Consider the following 6037-nt stretch of genomic DNA (forward strand, 5'->3'; position numbering starts at 1 on the left):
CTCCTCTCTTTCCTTTCCTCTGTGCCAGCTGTGGATTCAGTGGGGTTTTTATTAAGATGGGGCTGTCGATGAGCTGCCCCAGCCCTTGTCTCTCACCCCAGGTGGACAGTTGTCCCTCAGTCTGGGTGGAGAAGGAGCTGTGTAGGTGCCTGCAAAGGCAGGTCAGTGCTCCTGGTGTAACTTGTACAAAACCAGAGCTTGGAAATGTTTCCAGCCTCGTGCAGGGGAGATGATCTAAAAATACGAGCTTGTTTGCCTCCAGCTGGAGTTGATTTGGGCATCGCTGGTCGTTGCTGGAGTGCAGCAGAGGACAACTGAGAGATGGAAGGTTGCAGACTGTAATTTCACTGCGCTTCCTTCCCCACCCTGCTCCTGAAAGGCGAGGGCCAGGAGAACCACTGAGCAGGAGGACAGTGTGTTAGAGCTCCTGACCCACTTTGCTCAGAGTTTCCAGGACGTGATTCATCTTTTCCCCTTCACCGGAAGGGGACAGGACGGTGTAGCTGCTGGAGGGGATATTTAAAGGGTTCTCTTTGCTGTGCAGCAAAGAAACCAGCACGGCCCCTCGCTCCTGTCTTGGGCAGTGCTTGCTAAAAGAAACATGAAATCATGTGGTTTCTCCTGGTTTTGTCTTCAGTTTTGCTGTCCAAGTCTTCTTCCCTAGCTGGGTTTGGAGGTTGATGGAGAGAAACTTGCTGCTGCCTCTTCTCCAAACGGCTCTCCTGTCCCACAACATCTCTTGGGTGCTGGTTGGGGCTGGTGGCTGGGCTCAGGTGATGGTGTAGTGAGATGCTTTGGCCACGCCACAATACTGTAGTAACAGTGTTGGGGTGCCAGGAGTGTTGGGGTGTCGCAGGGGTGATGTGTCTTGACTCCCTTGGGCACCTGTTTCTGGTGGGGAGAAGCTGCTTTGGAGAGCCACTGTCTCACATCTCTGCTCTCCTCTCTCCCAGGTACCAGCCCACCTTCCCTGGTTTTTGCTGCTGAATCAGGATCGTTTTAATTAAAGATGGAAACACTGGAGTCAGAATTGACCTGCCCAATCTGCCTGGAATTATTTGAAGACCCTCTGTTGTTACCGTGCGCCCACAGCCTCTGCTTCAGCTGCGCCCACCGCATCCTGGTGTCCAGCTGCTCCTCCAGCGAATCCATCGAACCCATCACCGCTTTCCAGTGCCCTACGTGTCGCTATGTCATCTCCCTCAACCACCGGGGCCTGGAGGGCCTCAAAAGGAATGTGACCCTACAAAACATCATCGATCGCTTCCAAAAAGCATCCTTGAGTGGCCCCAACTCCCCCAGCGAGAGCCGCCGCGAGAGGACGTATCGCAACAGCCCTACCATGTCCGTGGCCGGCGAGAGGATCGCCTGCCAGTTCTGCGAGCAGGATCCACCACGAGATGCCGTGAAGACGTGTATCACCTGCGAGGTGTCTTACTGTGACCGTTGCCTACGGGCCACTCACCCCAACAAGAAGCCCTTCACCAGTCACCGCCTGGTGGAACCCGTCCCCGACGCTCATTTCCGAGGACTGACGTGCTTGGAGCACGAGAACGAGAAGGTGAACATGTACTGTGTTGCTGATGACCAGCTCATCTGTGCCTTATGTAAACTGGTGGGCCGCCACCGGGACCACCAAGTGGCATCCCTCAACGACCGCTTTGAAAAGCTGAAGGTAAGCAGCCAACGTGGCTACAGCGAGCCCGTGGGCAACGTTGTCCTTAAGGGTTGTCAACTGGTTGTGGACACCCCCAAGTGGTACCTCTTATCTAAGCCAAACACCTCCTGAAAGATCTGTGGGCTGCAGGATGGAGCTTGTGGGTTCCTCCAGGACCACGTTACCAGGAGGCTGAGCTGGGTCTCACTTGCACAATTAGAGCAAAGCCTTTGCTGTTTTATGATTCTCCTGCTGGTGTGTTGTTGGTGTGTTGGATGCTGGCCCAGGCATCAGATCTTCTCCCCAAATGGTCAGACAGCAAAACGTGGTTGGGCACCAAGGTGCCCTGTGGTTGTTGCCCCAAAATGTGGCTTTCCCTGGGGCTTGTCCTGTCCTGTGAGGGAACTGGGTGGCAAAGGGTGGGGGACCCGTGAGCACCATCCCCTGAGGCTGTCATGGTCAGATGGTGCCTGTTCAGCCTTCTCAGAGGATGGGAGGACTGGTCAGCTGTGGGCATTTCCTTATGGAAAATTTCCTTACAGCCTTGCAGGTCACGTTGTGTGGGAACCTTCCACTTGCCCCTGGACCCTTCACCCCATCCCAAGGAGTGTGGGGGCTCTGAGGAGCACTCCAGGGAATGGTCTTGTGTTCTCCTCAAGCCAGCTTGCTCAAAACTCTGCTGTGAGAGAGGAGAGGGCTGGGCTCTGGGTAGGGATGGATGATGGATGGGTTGAGAGTGGATATGATGTGTCAGAGGGAATGGAGGCCATCCAGAGGACCTGGACAGGCTGGAGGAGTGTGAACCTCATGAGGTTCAACAGGGCCAAGTGGAAGGTCCTGTACCTGGATCAGGGCAACCCTCGGTATCAATACAGGCTGGGGATGATGGGATGGAGAGGGACTTGGTGGTACTGGGGGATGAAAAGCTGGATATGAGCCTGCAAGGTGTGCTTTGAGCAACCTGGTCTAGTGGAAGGTGTCCCTGCTGATGGCAGGGGGGTTGGAACTGGATGAGCTTGAAGGACCCTTCCAACCCAAACCAGTCTGGGATTTTGCAGCCCTTTCCCTCCTTGCACGTATCGATCTGAACCGAGTTCCTGTCGTGCTGCTCCTCAGGTGGGAGAGAACAAACTTCCCAGGGATCCCTCTGGAGTGCTTCAAAGCTTAATTTTTATGCAGTGGCTGTGGTTTTCTGAATGTGATGTGAACCTGTATGGATAATGTGTGACCTATATAAAGTTAGAAATCCCACGTGTGTTCCACGGGAATCTGCAAAATGGTTTTCATTCCTTTTTTATTTTTTTTTTAATATAAAAAAAAAATATCTAACTGGTCCCATTAGAGGTCACACTGGTGAGGCTGTAACCGTGGCAGTCGGATTCCCATTATAACCCTTCTCATGTGTTTCCAGCTGCTTTTTCCTTGGTCCTTTCTCTCTTAATGTTCTAGGCTCATTCTGACCCCAAAAGTGCTTTTCTTGGCTCTTTATCCTGTTAATATTTGGAACAAAATTGATTTTTCTGCTCTTGTGTTTTCTGAGGGCAGAAGGAATATTTCTATCACTCTAGTAAAAATACAGAAGACTTATTTTTTATGTGCAGATCATGATTTTTTTTTTTTCTTCCCTCCCCTTTTTATTTTCTCTCCTTTTTTTCCCTTTTTTTTACCCAAATGGGATCAGTGCTGGTGCCTGTGAAGCATCCAGGGTCTGTGTGGTGGTTGATATTTGCCTTCAAGATCTTGATGTACCGATCTCATCTCTACATCATGCCTCACCTAAGCTTTCCTCGGTGTGAGGAGCAGTGCCAACAGCTCGATCCTTAGTCCAGGACATTCTTTTTCCATGAGGAAATGTCTCAATTAGAAAATTGGAAACTTTAGAAAGAAATGTCCATGGATGTTTGCACGCAGTATAAAACCCGGGGATAGAAATTAAAACTCTTTTCATATTTCCCCCACCCCAATCCAGCCCATGTCAGCTCACCAGGCAAGTTCATCTGAAGACAAAAACCCCTTGACAACCTAAAAATGGCTTCTTCAACCAGACAAATTTTGCAGGTTGCCAGAACAACTTGTTTTTAATTTTTTTTTTAATTATTATATATATTTTTTTTTAATAAGTGATTTTGGATGAGGAAACTTTTATTCTGTGCTGGAAACTTTTATTCTGTGCTCTTCATCCAACTGCAGGAGCTGAGTGGGGGAGCAAGGGGTGAAGAACCACGGTATCTCTGCCCATCGGTGGTCAATGTGGTTTTGGGTCCTGAAAGACCTTGGTCCTGCCTCCCACTGTGCATCATTTGGGCTTTTAAATTTATTTTTGGATGGCATTTTTCCTAATGTTCAACCCCCACTGCAGGAATTTCACAGGGATCGATGCCGAGCTTTACAATATTGGCATTAATATTTTGTGTCATCTTCTTCATCCAGCCTCAGTCTAGTTGTAGTTCCAACCCCAACTGCTCTCTGGCAATATTTGAAACCCTTGTGAGTATCTGAAATACTTGAAATCATGAAAAACACCCCTGGGGAAGGGAGCACTGGTGGGATGTGGTTGCCCAGGGAGGTGGTGGAGTCACCTTCCCTGGTGGGATTTAACAGACGGGCAGACGAGGTGCTGAGGGACATGGGTTAGAGGTGGAGTTGGTAGTGTTGAGTTTATGGTTGGACTCAATGATCTTCAAGGTCTTTTCCAACCACTATGGTTCTGTGATGGAGCTGGCTGCTCCCTCCCACAGCTGCCTGCCCCCCAGAGCTCCCCCACGCCCCACGGTGGGGTTCAACCCCCTCCTTTCTCTCTTTAAGTCATTAATTGGTGTGTTATGCTACAGCCTGTCTGCTCTTGAGGATCTTCAGTAATGCTTGGGTGGTGTCGAGCAGTGAGCAGTTGCTCTTGATCTCCAGCTTTGATCCTGTAGACAGAGTGAGCTGGAAACACCTTTTCAAGTTGGTTTTTGATGCAAAATTGGGTTTTGAACCAAGTAATTTCATTTTGTCCAAAGGGCTGAGCTTTCCACACAGTCGTTTAGGTTGCCCAAGGAAGCTGTGGCTGCTCCTCCCTGGAAGTGTTTGTGGCCAGGTTGGATGAGGCTTTGAGCAACCTGGTCTAGTGGAAGGTGTCCCTGCTGCTGGCAGGGGGGTTGGGACTGGATGAGCTTTAAGGTCCTTTCCCACCCAAACCAATCTGGGATTCGATGATTCCACAAAAATCTGTGGTGGGGGATTTTTTTGTCCCCTCTTTAGAAGAGGTGAATGCCTGAAAACCATTCCGTGCAGGGGGAAGAGAACTTCCCTGGTCCTACTGGCCACACTGGTGCTGATCCAGGCCAGGATGCCCTTGGCCTTCTTGGCCACCTGGGCACTCTGCTGACTCATGTCCAGCCAACTGTCCACCAACACCCCCAGGTCCCTCTCTGCCCAGCAGCTCTCCAGCCCACTCCTCCCCAAGCCTGTCGCGCTGCTGAGGGTTGTTGTGACCCGAGCTCTGGTTCACCTCGAGGTGTTTGAGGAACCATCTTTAATCCCTTTGACACCTATGACACCTTTTTATTTCGTGCTGTAATTTTGTTTGTATTATGAAGAAGCTGGTATGGGCCAGCAGTTTTCCTCAACTGTGGTAAATCTGAGTCGTGAACGTTGCCAGAATGAGGTTTTGGACCTTCTCGGTGGTTGCTCACGTAATGCCCATGGCTTTGGGATACAGGAGTCGTTGCTCTGATGATGCCGCTGTTTGCCAGTGTGTAATTCTGCACCCGGTTCTTTCAAGCCCACGTGTTGGCTCGACCATAAAAGTGTCTCCATTTGCCATGTACCACACCTTGGACATCAACCATCACCTGCCAGCTCAACCAGCCGCTGGCAGAAGTGGTGCAAACACCAGGGATGCTGACCAGGCAGGATGAACCACAGTTATTTTTAACCCTGGCCATCTGCTGCTGCTGGATTTTTGGTGGTGAAGGCATCAGCCTGTGTTCAGGATGGACAGACTCACAGTGGTGAGGTGGGAGCTTGGGTTGAGGAGCATCTGCATTTCAGAGAGGATGGGGTGGAGGTCCAAGTGCTGTCACAAGAGCTTCCCAAAGCTGGAATGGATGCAGCAGCATCTTGTTTCCCTGGGAAGGCTCCATCTCAAGGGTGATCAGCTACAGAGACCACGAGGGAAGGGAAAAACAGTGAGAGCCGTGATGTTTTTCAAGGGCTGGATTTCTCCCCATGTTTTCTGCTTTCTTCAAGGTTTCAGTGTTTTCTAGTAGCAACCTGGTCCTGCCTCAGTGTGACCCGTGGTGCCAAGACCCACACTGGAATATTCACACGTAATCTTGTACCAACAGACACTTCTCCTCTACCAGAGTGTGGTGGTTTAACTGGGCTGGCAGCCAA

The 6037-nt window shown here is 50.6% G+C and overlaps 1 pseudogene; it reads left to right on the forward strand.

The window, feature by feature from the left end:
• The first annotated feature begins 1009 nt into the window (after positions 1–1009).
• Positions 1010–1789, forward strand: LOC104523363 (probable E3 ubiquitin-protein ligase MID2 pseudogene; annotated as a pseudogene).
• The last annotated feature ends 4248 nt before the right edge of the window (positions 1790–6037 follow it).

Source organism: Antrostomus carolinensis, unplaced genomic scaffold, assembly GCF_000700745.2.
Source record: "Antrostomus carolinensis isolate BGI_N321 unplaced genomic scaffold, ASM70074v2 scaffold16324, whole genome shotgun sequence".
Classification (NCBI taxonomy): domain Eukaryota; kingdom Metazoa; phylum Chordata; class Aves; order Caprimulgiformes; family Caprimulgidae; genus Antrostomus; species Antrostomus carolinensis.